Source organism: Sus scrofa, chromosome 1 (assembly GCF_000003025.6).
Source record: "Sus scrofa isolate TJ Tabasco breed Duroc chromosome 1, Sscrofa11.1, whole genome shotgun sequence".
NCBI classification, from domain to species: domain Eukaryota; kingdom Metazoa; phylum Chordata; class Mammalia; order Artiodactyla; family Suidae; genus Sus; species Sus scrofa.
In genome coordinates, this window is record NC_010443.5 from 16,789,876 (window position 1) to 16,807,965 (window position 18,090).

The window sequence follows — 18,090 nt, forward strand, 5'->3', positions numbered from 1 at the left end:
GAATTCGTTTCTGCTGCATCACCACAGGAACTCCACTCTGCCTTCAGTTTTAATTTGACCCCCACAAAGCTTTCATGTTAGGTAGTAACATTTTTTAAAAGATAAGGAAATTGAAGGAAAAAAATTCACAATCATAAGTGTTTAAAATGATAAAATATGTATTGTTAATATGTTCTATGTAAAAGTCTTTTTTTGTTTTTTTGTTTTTTTTGTTTTTTGTTTTTTGGTCTTTTTAGGGCTACACCTGTGGCATATGGAGGTTCCTTGGCTAGGGGTCAAATCAGAGCTGCGGCTGCTGGCCTATACCAGCAATGCCAGATCTGAGCTGCATCTTTGACTTACACCACAGCTCATGGCAATACCAGATCCCTCCCACTGAGCAAGGCCAGGGATTGAACCCGAGATCTCATGGATACTAGCGGGTTCATTACTACTGAGTCACGACAGGAACTTCTCTTCTTAAAAAGTTTTAGGGAGTTCCCATCGTGGCTCAGTGGTTAACGAATCCGACTAGGAACCATGAGGTTGTGGGTTCGATCTCTGGCCTTGCTCAGTGGGTTAAGGATCTGGCGTTGCCGTGAGCTGTGGTGTAGGTTGCAGACGTGGCTTGGATCCCGCGTTGCTATGACTCTGGCATAGGCCAGCGGCTAGAGCCCCAATTAGACCCCTAGCCTGGGAACCTCCATGTGCCGTGGGTGCAGCCCTAGAAAAGGCAAAAAGACAAAAAAAAAAAAAAAAAAAAAAAAAAAAGTTTTAAAGCCATTCTGCATATACATTTGGAATAATATTTTGTCGCTATCTACAAAAAATCTTGCTGGGACTTTCATATAAATTACATTAAAACTGTGTATCAATTTGAGAGGAACTGGTATCTTTGCTATGTTGAGTCTTCCTGTCCATGAGATGTCTCTCATCAGCACTGGGTTTTCAGCATACAGTGATTTGCTAGATTTATACCCAAGCATTTCATTTTAAAAGCAGTTATAATGGTATTGTATTTAAATTTTAGTGTCAGTTGATTTTGTATGTTTATTTTGTATCCTGTGACCTTGCTGAACTCATTAATTCTAGGGGTTTGAGGGTAGATTCTTGGGGTTTCCTATGTAGACAATCATGCCATCTACAAACAGGGACAACTGTTTTATTTCTTCCTTTCTGATATGTTTGTCTGTTATTTCCTTTTCTTGTCTATTGCACTAGCTAGAACTTGCTGCACAATGTTGGATTAGAGTAGTGGGTATGGACATCCTTGCCTTGTTCCCAATCTTAGTTATATTCAGTGCTTGTAAGTGGTATAAACACACTAATTAAAAGACAGAGATTGGCAGAGTGAACTAAAAAACATGCTCAAACTATATTCTATCTACTAGAAACCCACTTCCAAGATAAAGATAGATGCAGGTTGGAAGCAAAAAGATGGAAAAAGACATATCATGCAGACATTAATCAAAGGAAAGTAGGAGTGGTTATATTAATATCAGATAAAGGAGACTTCAAAGCAAAAAAAATTACTGGAGACAAATAAGGAGACTATATAATGGTTAAAGAACCAGTCCACGGAGAAGACATAGTAATCAACTCTTTGGTTTCCAAGTGTTTGGAGATTTCCTTGTCTTCCTGTTACTGATTTCTTTTTTTTTTTATTTTTTTTATTTTCCCACTGTACAGCAAGGGGGTCAGGTTATCCTTAGATGTATACATTGCAGTTACAGTTTTTTCCCCCACCCTTTCTTCTGTTGCGACATGAGTATCTAGACATAGCTCTCAATGCTATTCAGCAGGATCTCCTTGTAAATCTATTCTAGGTTGTGTCTGATAAGCCCAAGCTCCCGATCCCTCCCACTTCCTCCCCCTCCCATCAGGCAACCACAAGTCTCTTCTCCAAGTCCATGATTTTCTTTTCTGAGGAGATGTTCATTTGTGCTGGATATTAGATTCCAGTTATAAGTGATATCATATGGTATTTGTCTTTGTCTTTCTGGCTCATTTCACTCAGTATGAGATTCTCTAGTTCCATCCATGTTGCTGCAAATGGCATGATGTCATCCTTTTTTATGGCTGAGTAGTATTCCATTGTGTATATATACCACATCTTCCGAATCCAGTCATCTGTCGATGGACATTTGGGTTGTTTCCACGTCCTGGCTATTGTGAATAGTGCTGCAATGAACATGCGGGTGCATGTGTCTCCCTGTTACTGATTTCTAATTTGATTCCACTATGGCCCAAATATGGTCTATCGTGATGTGATACCTGCTCTGTGGGCACTTGTAGAAAATGTGCACTCTGCTACTGTTGGGTGGGGTTATCAGCTTTCTCTGATATCACCCCCTCGTAGGATAGGGAAGGGCATGGGGTAGGGGTATCTCTTTGAAGCCTGCAAAGTTTAAGTCTAGGCTCCCTATGTGGCCTTTTCTGGCATGCATGGGACCACAGTTTTTTGCTGTGGTATTTGACTGGAGTAGAACAGCTATTGTCTAAAATAACCTGTCTTCCCAGATGGCCCTGTCCCAGCTCCTTTGGCTGGAGAGGGCCTGGAGAGAGCACAGAGAGGGCCTGGAGAGACCATAGAGCGGGCCTGGAGAGAAGACAGAGGGCATGGAGAGGGCTGGCTTCACCTGGGACTTTCTCTTATCTGGCCCATAGGTGTTTCCCAGCTGCCTGCTTCTTCAGGTCTAAGCTTGGGGCACATGACACAAAAAGAAACTGGGAACTCACCACTGTGCCATTCTTTGGGTCCCAGGGTCTCTAGCTGATCTGCCCTCTTCTTTCCTCGTTTCATGGTTTTATACATAGCATCCAGGGTTTCTAGTTGTACGAGAGAAAGCAATAAAGAATATTACATCTACTCCATCTTCCTAGATGTGAACATCAACTTCTCATGGGTTTAACCACATTAACATTAAAAAAACACACAGCTTTTCGATAGTGTAATACATTTTGGAAAAACTCTACAGCTCTTTGATGCTCTGGACCTCAATTACTACATCTCCCACTTATTTTCTTTTTTAAAAAAGAACGTCCCCAAATAGGACAAAACAATTACTTTCCTTGAGGACAATATTAAAGTTAAGGAGGAGTTCCCATTGTAGTTCAGCTGTAATGAACCCTACTAATATCCTTGGGGACGCAGGTTTGATCCCTGGCCTCGCTCGGTGGGTTAAGGATCTGGCATTGCCATGAGCTGTGGTGCTGTTTGCAGATGCAGCTTGGATCCGACGTTGCTGTGGGTGTGTTGTAGGCCAGCTGTTGCAACTGATTCCGCCCCTAGCCTGGGAACTTCCATATCCCGCAGGTGTAGCCCTAAAAAAAGATGAAATTTTTTTACATTCTAAAGAAAATTTAAGGAGCCTGAGACATTTATCGTGAGCTTGTTAGACTTTATCCCTCTACTTTTTCTTTCTCCCCATTTTAGAAAATGGGCCTTGTGCTTCCCATGTTTGTCTGACTTGGTTTGTTCTTGGATGGGTCCAGGATGCCAAACATCATCTGGAATTGAGGCCCGGACACAGATTGAGGATAAAGCCTACTGAGGGGAACCCACCACAGCCAACAGGAGGCCAGAGCAGGAGTGTGGCTTGTCTCAACCCGTAGAAGCACTCATCTGAGTCTGGGGGCTGCCATAACAAAGCACCATGGATTGTGTGGCTTAAATGACAGAAATTAATTATTTTTTTCCTTTTTGACCACACCTGCGGCATGTGGAAGTTCCTGGGTCAGGGACTGAACCCATCCCTTAGCAGGGACTTGAGCCGCTGCAGTGACAATGGCGGATCCTTAACCCACTGAGCTACAAGGGCACTCCGGAAATTTCATTTTCTTGCAGTTCTGGACACTGGGAGTCTGAGGTCAAGGTGCTGGCAGGGTCCGTTTCTTCTAAGGTCTCTCTCCTTGGGCTGCTGACAGCTGTCTTCTCCCCGGGTCTTCACGTGATCTGTCCCCTGTGTGTGGCTGTGTCTGATCTCCTCTTAGAAGAACACCAGTCAGACTGGATCAGGACCCACCCCAATAACGTCCTAACTACCTCTTTTTTTTGTTATCTTTCTAGGGCCGTGCCCACGGCATATGGAAGTTCCCAGGCTAGGGGTTCAATCAGAGCTGTAGCGGCTGGCCTACACCACAGCCACAGCAGTGAGGGATCTGAGCCACATCTGCGACCTGCACCACAGCTCATGGCAACGCCGGATCCTTAACCCACTGCGTCAGGCCAGGGATCAAGCCTGCATCCTCATGAATGCTAGTCAGGTTCATTACTGCTGAGCCATGATGGGAACTCCCTAACCACCTCTTTAAAGATTATTTCCAAATAGTCACATTGGGGGCTTCTTAGGGCTTCCGTGTATGAATTTTGGAGGTACAGGTCAGTCTGTAACAAGTCCCAGATGGGAAAATGTGGACGTGGCAAACAGAAAAGGTAGAAGAGCCCCTTGTTGAGACTTCAGGGTGGACCAGGTCAGCAGAGGGACTATCTTCTGGTTTCACCAGTGGTTTTTCCAGCTGATCCTGAAGTGATATTCGATCCCTGCTTCTTTCTCAAAGGGTTCAGGCCTTGCCTGATTCAACTTTTTTTTTTTTTTTTTTTTTTTTTTTTTTTAACACAGGGACAATTAGGTCACTAGGGAAATTTTCCTAGATACTAAATGTATTTTTTTTTTTTTTTTTACCTTTAAGAGTTTATTTAGGCAAAAAATGGCTGGAATTGGGCAGCCCCAAACTAGAAGCAGTTCGGAGCCACTAAATGCAGGTTAAATCTATGTTTTTTTTACTGAGATATAGTGTACATATAGTAAAGAGAGTAAAAAGCACCAATCTGAAGTGTGCTGCTTTGTGTTTAAATATGTGCACACCTTTGTAACTCACACTGAGATCCAGATGTAGCACGTATCTAGCACATGTGTCTAGAAAGTTCCTTGTTCTCCTTCCAGTCAACTCCTGGTACTCCACCTGGAGGTACCAGGCCACACACCTGTTCTTGAGCATCATATAAGTGAAACTATACAATTCACGCTTTTTTTGGTGTCTGGCTTCTATTACTCAATGTAATGTCTGTGAGATTCATCTATGTTGTTGGGAGGAGTTTGTAGCCCTTCTTGCTAAGTTGTGTCCCGTTATGTGTCTATAACACAATTTACTTAGCCCTTCTCTTGTTGATGGACATGCGGGTTGTTTACAGTTTGGAATTATTATGAATAAAGCTACTAAGAACATTCTTGTATATGCCTTTTGGCAGACTTTTGCACAAATTGCTCTTGGGTATGTGAACTTCGGAGTAGGCTTGCTGGGTCATATCAAAACCACTTATTAGATTACATTTTATAAACTGATACAAGCAAAATTAGGTCACTTCTATCTTTTGTTATTTTTAGTGTGGTCACATGGACTTCAGTTAAGGATAGCATATCTTTGTGATATGGTGTTTTATCACACATTTAATTGAAGATAAACTAAATTATAAAAAATATGCCCACTTAAGTAGTTTCCTGGTAGCTCAATGGGCTAAGGGATCTGGCATTGTCATCACTGTGGCTTGGGTTTGATCCCTGGCCCAGGAACTTCTGCATACTATGGGTGTAGCCAAAAAAAATACATACCCACTTAAAAATTAATAGATCAACATTTCACATTGGACCTGAGATGTGGCAAGGTGGAGATTATCCAGAATCAAATAGCAGATATATCTTGAGACCATTTGGCAGGATGTCGCATTTCCAAATAAAGCAGTCTTTTTTCAAAGACTTCATAGAAGGATGAGGTTAGGTACACGATGCTCAGTGATGATGTGAACCAAAGAAAATTCTTTTCCTTCACATGCTTTCTCTAGTGCACTGTTGACATGCTGGCTATTTGAGAGAAACAGAATTGATACAGTGTCATCGAAGGGAGACCTCTTCAATATCAGTTCAGTATTGCTGGGGGGATTAGCCTGAAGTGGGGTTTAACCCCAGATGAGGGAGGGGTTATGAGGTTGCTCCAGACCCCCAAGTAGTACTGTTGGTTCCTAAGCTGCCCAAGGGAGAAATAGCCACATCATTAGTCCCAAGACTGACTCCTCTGACTTTTCATCAGACCATTCTGTTGATTTTTCCAGAGGTCCACAAAGGCGTGCCCAGACTTTGGTCCCTCGGTTCTCAGGGTGGTGAGTGGACCCTAGAGCTTCCTGGCTCTGAGTGGCCACATCTCTTTACCTTGTCCCCCGGTGTGTGGTTCAGATGTGAACATAGTCTTTGTGTACTGTGAGAGCAAAGAGGATGGGCAGTCCCATGTTGGGCCATATCCCAAGTTGCAGAACTTACCCCAAAACTCTGTCAGAAGAACTTAGGTTTCATGGACTCTTCTTCTCGAAGGCTCAGTGCATTCACTCTTCCCTTCTATTACATCTTCCCTACTGCTACCCACGTGTTAAGCAGGTGGAGTGGATACAATTCTCTGCTTACCTCCCTTAAGGCCAACCGACCCCAGGAAAACTGTGACACCTGGTGGGACAGCTAGCTACCCGGGAGGACACGAAACGACTGGGCCATTGGTAGCCATTGGCCAAGAAGTTGCAAAGACCACTGTGGACACAGTGGTTCTTCAGGCTAACAATGTTGCCCCAAGCCATGAAACACAACGATGACCCGAGAGGGCGGGGGTGGGGGTGCTTCTATGTTGGTCAGGAGTGAGTAACAAGCCGGGAGATCTGAGTCCACCGGGCTGGTAGATCCCTCCTCCCCTTTCTTGGGACAGACTGAGAGGGCCACAGGGGGCATGTTTGCTGTTGGGGATCAGTTAGGGACAGCCTGAAGACCCCATTGGCCCCAGTGCCATTTGCAAAAGGCACTGATGTGTTCTCTTCTCTGCTGTAAATGCTCCATTTCATTTGTTTCTGATGATTAAATATGTCATTTGGGAAATAAGAGAGGGAGAATGACAAATGGACCAATGATAGTTTTGATGAACACCCGAGATCACCATGGCAAATACCTGGAATCGATGTGATTCCTGCCAGGAGCCAAGCAACTCAGCCTCTCCACCTTATCTGACCTTAGTGCTGACCAAGATGTGGTTCCTCTCCGTCTACGGTGTATCTTATCTAGCTCAGGGATTCTGCATTCCTGCCATTATGAATGCTAACCCTTCGGGGGAGCCACAGCTGTTGTGTAACCACCAGTGATTCTTGTCTGGGCCATTAACAGATTCCTTTCAGTAGCAGAGACTCTGGTGTCCTGGCCGGATCTCAGGTGCCCTGTGATGTGCATCTTTACTGTCTTTCTCTCTCCACCTCTTTCCACACGTGATGGGAGTATCTAAGGAATTTAGGACAATTTGGAACTTCCAGGACTCGGCACTGCACGATGGGAAAGATACAGGTTTGGGAATCTTCCTAGCCATGTCACTTGCTACTGTTTCTCAACCTGTTGCCTCATCTACCAAGTGGAAATGATAATAGGGTCCATTTCCTAGGTTTTTCTGAGGCTTTGAAGAGAAGCTGTGTCGAAAGTCCTAGCCAAGAGCCTACCGCACAGCAAATTTTCAGTAATGTCATATTCCTACATCACGGTTTCCCTGGGTCCTCGGCAGGACCTGGGGAGTGAGGAGAAGAGAGAATGAGTGAGGAGGTATGAGGGCTTCGCTCAAGCTCCCCAAAATAGAGGGCAGCTCAGTCTGACCCCGAACCCACTTCCTGAACCACTGGCAAGTGCAGGAGCTTCCGGGGAGGCTCCAGGTTGGACCAGTAACAGCCTGAATTCAATGGGGTTAGAATGGAGCTGGGACAGCTGGTGGGAACAAGAGCTGTCTTGTGACCAGGGGCAGCCCCCTCTAGGATGGCGACGATTAATCTGGAGACCCATGGCAGCGTTAAAAACCCTCCCACCCAAGTAAGCAATTTGCTTCCTGACAGGATTGACATTTTCACTTGAAAATCCTTCTAGCTCCTTGAAAATGATCACTTGAGGAGCCTAACGTTTGGATAATACTGCCATTCTTCAATCCATGAGGTTAAATATTTTAAATCGGAAAATAGCCAACTAGTGACAGGACCGCGCCAGCACATCAATAAGAAAGTACACAGGGGGGACTCAAGGTTCTTTGGAGATGGGCATAGTCATATCTCTTCATTAGTTCCTCTGGAGGACACCCAGCTGGACAATGGTCCCAGGACCGTGGCTGCTGGTGGCAAATAGAGACCAGGGTAGGGTGGGTGGCAAGGGTATCTGTTAGCAAGGATGTGCAATGAGGAATTGAGAGATCCTTGAAGAATCCTTCCACCCCGAGCAACTCTGAACATGGTGGGGTGGTGGGGTGGTGGGGTGGCGGGGTGGCAGGGAGCGACCCCATGCCTGCTTGCTGCGATCATAACTTTGGTGCTGCTAATGCTTCCGAGGGGCCTATTTCGGGTCCCCTCCTCCCCTCTCCTGCTCCTGGGCTGGGGCAAGGCTGTGTCCACGGCCTTGGTCCGGCTACAGTGGTACTTGTGCTGGAACCAGATAGGTGTTGGCTTTTCCGTCTGTTCTTAGAACACAACTCAGTCCTATATTAAAACCTTCTGACATACTTAGAATAACGTGAAAAGAACCCAGCAGCAGGCCTTCCAAAGTTAACATGGTTGAAAACAATAAAAACACCAAACTCCATTTTCAAATCTTGCTAGATAAGCCAGACGGAAAACTGTTTTCAAATGTTTGGGATTAAAACTCACAGAGCTGACATTTAAAAGCTGCCTTGGAAATCTTGATAATGAGTTGAGGCCATTCCCATAGAGAAGGAAAAAATCCTACCCTTTTGGGTAAAAACAAGGGGTGTCTCATCAATCCTGTCTCTACAGGAAGCTCCAGTCCAGCGGGGAAAGGCTCAGAAAGTCACCCTCTGAATTTTAGTCTGAAGCAATCAGCATGAAGTGCAATGAACCTGTCCCGGAGAGAAGGTTTGTTAATGTGAGGCCAGCAATCTCCTAGGAAGAACTTTCTCCATCAAGAAGGCTTAGCTGGGGAGTTCCCGTTGTGGCACAGCGGATAGGAATCTGACTAGCATCCATGAGGATGCAGGTTCGATCCCTGGCCTCGCGCTCTGTGGGTCAGGAATCTGGCATTGCCGTGAGCTGTGGTGTAGGTCACAGACATGGCTCAGATCTGGCATTGCTGTGGCTGTGGCATCATAGGCCAGAAACTGTGGCTCCAATTTGACCCCTAGCCTGGGAACTTCCATATGCTGCAGGTGCAGCTCCAAAAATGGAAAAAAAAAAAAAAAAAAAAAAAAAAAAAAAAAAAAAGAGGTTTAGTTGCACAACGTCCAGGATGGAGTTGCAGAAATAGGAGGTTGGGTGAGGGTCTAGGTAAAGGAGCTTAAACTTCATGAGATGTCAGTTTAGACGTCATGTCCCCTGAAGGACCAAGCTTGATGCCTCACATGGAAAGACCTTCCTTTGGGTTCCTATAAGGCTCTGTATCCCTATGGAGCCATCACATCACATGCTTTCTTTTCAGAATAAAATATTTTAAAAAGTTAAAATTTCAAGCAGCCACACATAGGCATGGACACACACACACACACACACACACACACACACACACACACACCCCATTTAAGGGCCATATGATTTAAAGTGCCTGGTGAAGGTTCGCTGGTCTCTTACTGGTTGCCCAGTGCAGAGTGACCAAGCAGCCTTGGGGAGAGAGCAAGACTCTCACCAGCACGGCAGGGTAACCTCCAGTTACCAAGGAGGTCGTTGCCTGTCATGACCATGTCACTGGCCTGGTCAGGAGTCTGAGCCTATGAACACACGTTTTTTCAGAATTTCTCCACTTCTGAGTTACATGTATAACCAGAAAACGCCCGTGAACTTTGCACATGGACTCCCAGATTCAGAAGCAGTGAAAAACTCTCCTGATGGGAGTGAGTAGGTGTTTTCAGTTTCTCTGAAAAAGGCAAAGGGATTGTGCTGTTGACCACAGGATGTGGTTCACCTCATTGAAGGACCCCACCAGGGGGAGCGTGGTGTTTGGAAAAGCACCGAACCTTCTCTGTAAACATTCCAGTGATGGAGACGGTGGAGGACAGCACAGCCAGCAATTGAAGGATGACCCGCGATATCATCAGACACTGTCAGTGAATTTTGATGCTTATTTTATAAATATTCGCCATACTCAGGTTCTCCATAAATGGTTTATTTACTATTTTTGATGATGCAATGACCAAGTGGACCAGTGACATTTTTCAACCTCCTAAAATATATCTTGAGCCCTTTGTTAATTTCTTATGGAAAAAGACATTTCCCCTTCAATCTTTATAAACTGCCTGCCACATCTATGGATCCCAAACCATCACGCTGCAGGTCAGAACGCAGGCATGTTGTCGTTACCTGGGTTTGCGTGGATCTCCCCACTGGGTGGCAAGGTCCTCAAAGCCAGTCTGTGAGCTGCTCCCGATTCTGCCTTGAGTCTCCCACGGGAACTGGGACAGGACCGGGAAGTTGGAAGAGAAACCCCAAACTCTGTGAGGACGCACGTCCTCTCACGGGACTGCACACATTTGTGATCCTGTTGGCAGCTGGTTTCGCTTGATGTTCTCGAAGGTCTGGCCTCACGGATCTGTGTGAGGCAGCAACGGTCTCAGGTGAAAAACGGTACCTTCCAGCCGCCTTCCTGGCTGGGTAGGCTCAACCTCAGCTCTGACTGATGAGACCCAGGAGAAGTCTGTGGGCCATTTCTGGACTGGTTTTGCGTTTCAAACACAGGGATTTCCCATTCCTCCTGGGTGCTTCCTGCTCTTTCCATTTAGAATATGGTTATGATAACAGGATTGCGGCAAAAATTGGCAGCTATCTCAGCCTTAACTCCCTCGGTCTCTCCGCCAGTGCTGGCCATGGCCAAAAAGGAAAATTAAACCTCCTGATCTGTTGAAGCCATTGTTGAGTCAAGTTTTCTGTTCCTTGGAGTTGAACATGACCTGTAACTGACCCAGGATGGGGTGATACTGAAGGAGGTCTTAGAAATGGAGGAGCAAAACCATTCAAAGAACCGAGCGAGACGAGAAAGAAAAACTGGATTGGGAGGGGAGGAGCAGCGGCAGTCTGCAACTGATGGAGAGACAGACTTCATCCATATTCAAAGCATGTTTGCATAAGTCCCAGCAGTCAAAGCTCATTTGCATAAGTCCCAACATTCAAAGTCATCTGCATAAGTCCCAACATTCAAAGATCATTTGCATAAGTCCCAACATCCAAATCTCATTTGCATAAGTCCCAACATTCAAAGATCATTTGCATAAGTCCCAACATTCAAAGATCATTTGCGTAAGTCCTAGAGCCACACAGGCGGTTCACAAGAGAAAAATCACAGGTAGTCTCCTTGACTGGGCAGTTCAACTCCCCTGAGTGAATGAACACTTGTCTTTGGGCTTATCAGGCTGCTGCTAATGAACTTGATTTGTCTAAATCTTCATCCAGGTTTGATCACACCAGGGGACACCTAGCATTGTCAGCTTCCTAGTATAATCTAATTTCAAGCATATTTCTATCACTCAGAGTGTAACCATTTGCTCTTAATTTTCTTCCATAACCTCCTGCCTGGACTCCATTGGTCCTTCTAGAACTGACCTCCTGGTGAGCAGTGGAAAAACCAAGGGTTGAAGCCACATCCACCTCCTTCACTCAGCTCCACAGCTGAGAGCCGGTTCCTCATCTGTCAAAAGACAATAGCGATCCTGACTTCACGGGATTGTCAGCAAAGAGCCAGTGCACAGTGTCCTCCCCGCCTTGCCCAGTGCCTGTCCCCCCACTCCTGCCCCCGCCCCTGCTGCTCACACTAAACTGACTGAGCTTCTCCTGCCTTTCCCAATCTGACATAAAGTCAGGAAGGACTCACCTTGAAACTCTTCCGGATGCCGTTCCTAGCGGTGCCCAAACCTGAGATTGACTCGCAAGCATCAAGAGCCTGGGTTTGGCATCCTTTCTCTGTGCTCCCCAAGTTCCCCCAGCTATTGCTGATCAAGCTTGCATCTGAGGCTTATTATCGGCCAGCCTCCTCATATTCTGCAAGGCTCCAGAGCTCAGGACCCTGGGGTATTTGTCATTCTATCCACAGCCCCTGGAACAGTTCTTGGCATGTAATAAACACTCACAGATTTATGGAATAAGTGAGTGAAAGAAGGAACTCCTAAGCATTAGATATGTGTTTGCAGCACAGAAGGGTCCTAGTCAAGAGCTTTGTGCAGGCAGGTGCTTAGGTGACGCTTGTGGAATGAAAACATCCCAGTCCTAACTCTCCAGCGCTGGGAAACTCTAATTACTGTCAATTTCTTATGACTTCTCTCAGTGTTTTGTAACCACGGCAGCACAGAAGCCCAGCCACCCTGTTATTCTGTTTTATAAAAGCTCTGTTCTTTCACAGCCCTTCTCTTCCCCAACCACTCAAGCGAGATAAACTAGGACATGCATCAGAATGTCACTCTGGGACTTCCTTTTGTGGTTCAGCAGTGACAAACACCACCGGTATCCATGAGGATGAAGGGTCAGTCCTTGGCCTTGCTGGGTTAAGGATCCAGCATTGCTGTGAGCTGCGGTGTAGGTTGCAGATGCGGCTCGGATCCCTGGCTGCTGCCGCTGTGATGGAGGCCAGCAACTGCAGCTCCGAATTTGACTCCTAGCCTGGGAACTTCCACATGCTGCACATTTGGCCCTTAAAAAAAAAAAAAAAAAAAAAAAAAAAAATTCCCTGCCTCATCGAACTGACTATAGCAAGCTGTACATTTAAGAGATTACAATGAAACCCGGCAATTACACTTTTGAACAGTGGTGATGAGCCACAAGTGACATTAACACGCACTACCATGTGCCAGAGACCATTTTAAGCATTTCCCTCATCAACATTTCTCAACAATCTTATGAGGCAGGTAGTATAATTATACCCATTTTGTAGATGAGGAAACAGATACATAGTGGTCAAGAAACTTGCCTCAAGTTACTGGTAACTGGTGAAGCTGGGATTTGAACCAAGGCAAGTTGATCCAAAACTGGAACGTTGAATCATCAAGCCATACTAAAATTTATTATTATTTTAGCTAAAGAATTTGGTGACATTGATCCCAAAGAACCCTCAGTTTTGCTGTACTGAATGACACTCCTAAAAGGACAGTGTTACGTACATGTCACATCACCCTCTCTCCCAATAGGATCTCAAAATTCCAGAGCAACTTGCCTGGTCTTCTTATGGCCTGGTCATTATTTTTCTATTTTATTTAGAAGAACTGGTAAACTGGTCCCTACCCCTCTTCGTTGCATATTTCATAGAATGCGTCTTGCTGGCAGAGAGCACGAACCACACCAGTCATGAACCCACAGTGCTGTGTGCATAGTTGGGTCGGGAATGAAAACAGCTACACCGTAGTAAGCATCCGTCATTCTGTCCATCAGCTGCCCTGGCGGGATCTAAAAATAGTTTCGATTCCCCTTTAAAATCTGTTCCTCTCTGAAGGGCTTGTAACACCTGGTGGCCCGGGAAGGCTACCTGAGAAACAGGACTGCTGTTCGGTCGGACTACTGGTGTCCAGCTGCAAGTCTCTTTGGAGGGAACAAGCCATCCATTCATCCGGCCCTTGTGAAATGTTCCTTCCCCACCACGCCTCCCAGCCAAGGAGCAGAGTACCTGCAGGAATGACTTCTGGATTTTTGTTCTTTCTAATGGGAGGTTGTTTTATTTACTTTTTTTTTTTTTTGTCTACTCTTTTTTTTCTTTCCTGTTCAACACTCTTCGGCTCCAACTTCCCAACCCTACAGCTTTCTCCTTCTCTTACCTTTTCCTTCTTCGATCCTAAAGCCAGGGATTTGGGAATGAATGTGTGTTTATAATCGAGAAACTTTAAATCAGTTAGTGAGGTGACCATTTATAAATTACCGAGGCCATTACAACCTGAGTGCTCTTCAACGGGCAAATAAATCACATACTGTTACCCTTTCTCAACCTGTAGGATGGCACAGACAGTAACTCCATGCAGGATTAAACATGTTGCATGTAGCATAGTGGCTAGAGTTTTGTAAGTGGTCCGTAAATGGCAGCTAGTGTTATTATATGAATTATACTTTTTATACTGTTATATTTAACCTCACAATAAGATGATATTCTGGGGAAAAAAAAAAATTACCGAGTCCAGGGATCGAACCTGTATCCTCATGGATGCTAGTTGGGTTCGTTAACCACTGAGCCATGATGGGAGCTTTTTTTTTTTTTTTGCCAGAACACTTTTGAGAGTGAAAATCCATGACACGTGGTCACCATGGTTAACTTGGCTCCATTGCACAGCAGCAAAGGGGCGTTCTATACACATAGATGACCCCCTGGGCCCAGGGATCGAAACAGTCCCACTGCAGTGACCCTAGCCACAACCGTAACATTGCCAGAGCTTTAGCCCACTGAGGCACCGGGGAACTCCAATTTTGTGTTTTTAAAGATCTTTATTCATTTATCCACTGATGGGCACTTAGGTTGTTTCCATATCTTGGCTATTGTAAAATAAATGATGAACTTACGGATACATGTATCTTTTCAAATTAGTGTTTTTGTATTTCTTTCTTTTTTTGTGCTTTTTAGGGCCACATTTGAGGCATATGGAAGTTCCCAGGCTAAGGGTCGAATCAGAGCTTCAGCTGCTGGTCTACACCACAGCCACAGTAATGCCAAATCTGAGCAGCATCTGCGACCTACACCATAGCTTGCGGTAACATTGGATCCTTAACCCACAGAGCGAGGTGGGGGATGGAACCTGCATCCTCCTAGATACTATGCGGGTTCTCAACCTGCTTAGACACAAGGGGAACTCCTGTTTTTTTATTCTCTGGATAAAAAGGATCACATTCTCAATATTCAAGTAGTTTAGCCTATTAGGTCTCTAGTTTGAAAGTTGTAAAACTTCAATTAAAATATGCAGATTTTTGGAGTTCCCGTCGTGGCTCAGTGGTTTACAAACCCAGTTAATATTCATGAGGACTCGGATTCGATCCCTGGCCTTGCTCAGTGGGTTAAGAATCTGGCATTGCTGTGAGCTGTGGTGTAGGTCACAGACTCGCTCAGATCCCACATTGCTGTGGCTGTGGTGTAGGCCAGCGGCTACAGCTCCAATTAGGTCCCTAGCCTGGGAACCTCTATATGTCGCAGGTGTGACCCTAGAAAAGACAAAAAAAAAAAAAAAAAAAAAAAGAATATCCTTCACGTGTAAAGAGTTTTGTCTATTTGCATATATCCTCATTTGGTACCCATAACAAGGCTGAGATAGGGGACAGATTTGAAGATTTTTTTTTTTTTTAACACAGAACATGCCACTTTGAATTGGAATCAGATTATGGCAACAAGGGGCAAAGAGTGATGAAGACTCAATACTGTCAAACAGAGACTAACTGGCCAATGTTTTCACACTTCTGGTTCAAGCATAAATGTATAGTCACATCATTCTAAAAGCTACATTTGCTCTTGCTTTCTGTTTTAGTTTGATTTTTGTTCCTGAGAAGTCATATGCACCACTATGAGTGGCAGAGTTTTGATTATAACCTATAGCCACCCTCCCCCATATTCTTGCCAGCAGAACCCCTCTCTACTTCATACTGAAAAGACTGACTTTCCTGGCTTCCCTTGAGGCCATGGGCATCTAGGTACATTCCCAAGGGCCTCCAATTAAATCTTGGTGAATTCAGCAAGAAGAGAAGTCTTCCCTAGAGCTTCTGGAAAACGTCTTCCTCTTTAATAAAAAGAGCCATGCAAGGGAAAACTAGTGCCTCTTCCTCTTGGATACAACCTCAGGGGCCAGAGTCCTCTTGAATCCGTGAAGGGACAAGCCCGAGCATAAATGCCCACACACTGAAGGGAGCCAGCTATCAGCTGGGTACCTTTTCCATCTCGTTAAACTGCTAAACCAATGTTCGAACTACCTGCTACTGGGCTTCTTCTTATATGAAAATTTGTGTTATTTTTAAAGCCAAACTTAATACACTGTCATTAATAAATTGAATACACGGTTACTTGCCTTTGGGCATCCTTAATGATTCCCCATGTCAATGGCACAGTCACAGTTCACTATCAGACTTACATATTTTTTTTGTTACATTCCTTTCACTCTCTTGGAATCAAACACCTAGATAAGAAAATTTTCCTCTACACACAAGTAAAAAAAAAATCAATAATGCCTTTACTATAAAGTAAAGGAGAAATATTAAAAAATTTAAAAGAAGAATATGCATTTAAATGTGTAGATGGTGGGCCCCGGCTATGCTACAAGACATGATGAGGTAGTCAGGGCTTGCAGGTCTGTGTAGACCCACCATGAATGAATTAGCTGCACTGCTGCAGATGTGATGTGCTGGTGACTCAAATCTCATCAGAGGTGTAGATCCTGGTATTGTGATTTTTCAAAAGGTGGACAACTCTCGGTAAAGTTCCAAAACCAAGTGATAGACAGTCTTACGTTGACTTAAGCGGTAGCCTCACTTTGGGAAAATTCAGCGTACATTCAAAGGATGCAAAAGATTACTTTGTGGAGTTCCCGTCGTGGCGCAGTGGTTAACGAATTGGACTAGGAACCATGAGGTTGCGGGTTCGGTCCCTGCCCTTGCTCAGTGGGTTAACGATCCGGCGTTGCCCTGAGCTGTGGTGTAGGTTGCAGACGCGGCTCGGATCCCGCGTTGCTGTGGCTCTGGCGTAGGCCGGTGGCTGCAGCTCCGATTCGACCCCTAGCCTGGGAACCTCCATATGCTGCGGGAGCGGCCCAAGAAATAGCAACAACAACAACAAAAGACAAAAAAATAAAAATAAAATTTAAAAAAAAAGATTACTTTGTGATGTGCAACACCAAGCTGACATCTAGGAACACAGGTTTATAAACAGGTTTTTACCCATGTGAATATCTGATGGCCCACACGGAGGTCGTCTGGAACTTTGGACAATTCTTTGCTATGAAGGTAGGGTTTGCCTGCACATTGCAAAGTGTCTGGAGCCTCAGCCAGTCCACACTGATGGGCATCCCTACTGACAACCAAAAAGTACCTCCATATAATTTCAAACCATCCCTGGGGCAGTATTGCCACCTTCCCACTCATCACAGAGGACAGCGGACCACAGAAGCCCAAGGGGTCTGGGGCAGGTGTCCTTGGTCACTAACTCTCCAGGAATGTCAGGAGAACTCCTACTCCCCACAAGGCAGGTTGTAGCACCTCCATTTCTTTGGTGGGGTGTGTGTGTTGGGGGTTCTGGACAGGTGGAAAGGAAGCACAGAAGCTATTTGTCAATGAATGGGTCAACTTTTCTCAACACATGTGCATTTTTTCCACTGACCACATATTGAGCTCCCACTATGTGCAAGGAACTGTGGTCACTTCCAGTAGACACAGAGCCAACCGTGATTTCCATCCTGCCCTTGGGGAGGGAGGAGTAGAAATGGAGAAAAAGATCCAGTTAAGATGGAGCAGAGGTTCTTAGTCTGGGGTTCCAGGAATGTAGTGCAGTGCATCCTTTAATCTCTTGAAATCGCTGACAAGATTGCAAATATCTCTGTGTGTGCGCAGGCATGTGTGGATTTTTTTTTCTGGGTAGAGAGGGTATAGGTTTAGTCATATTCGCAAAGCACTCCAGGATACTACGAAGGTTCTAGATTATGTCCAGGGCAAACCTAATAAATACCACCCCATGTGATGGGTTTTGCCTCTGTTCAAATACCTCTTTCTCAGATACTTATTTTTTTTAAATTATAGTTGATTTACAGCATTGTGTCAGTTTCTGCTGCACAGCATAGTGACCCAGCCATATATATATATACATTCTTTTCCTTGAACTATCTTCCGTCATGTTCTGTCCCAAGAGATTCGATATAGTTCCCTGTGCTGTACACAGGACTTCATTGCTTATCCATTCTAAATATAAGAGTTTGCATCTACGAACCCCAAACTCCCCGTCCATCCCACTCCCTCCCCTCTCCTCCTTGGCAACCGCAAGTCTGGTCTCTATGTCTGTGAGCCTCTCAGACACCCTCCACTGAAATTCCACCAATAGAGGTTCCTTTTGAATGACTGGAGCGCTAGCATGGCTCTCTGTGAGCATCGCCTCTCTCGCAACATTTAGGAAATGTTCACTG

At 45.0% G+C, this 18,090-nt stretch overlaps 1 long non-coding RNA gene across 1 annotated transcript; it reads right to left on the minus strand.

The window, feature by feature from the left end:
• LOC106508820 lies at positions 2,120 to 12,496 on the minus strand. The gene is made up of 4 exons (XR_001305885.2): positions 11,844 to 12,496; positions 10,340 to 11,660; positions 5,592 to 5,840; positions 2,120 to 2,808 (listed from the first exon to the last, which is right to left on the minus strand). It is a non-coding gene; the product is annotated as an uncharacterized LOC106508820 (long non-coding RNA).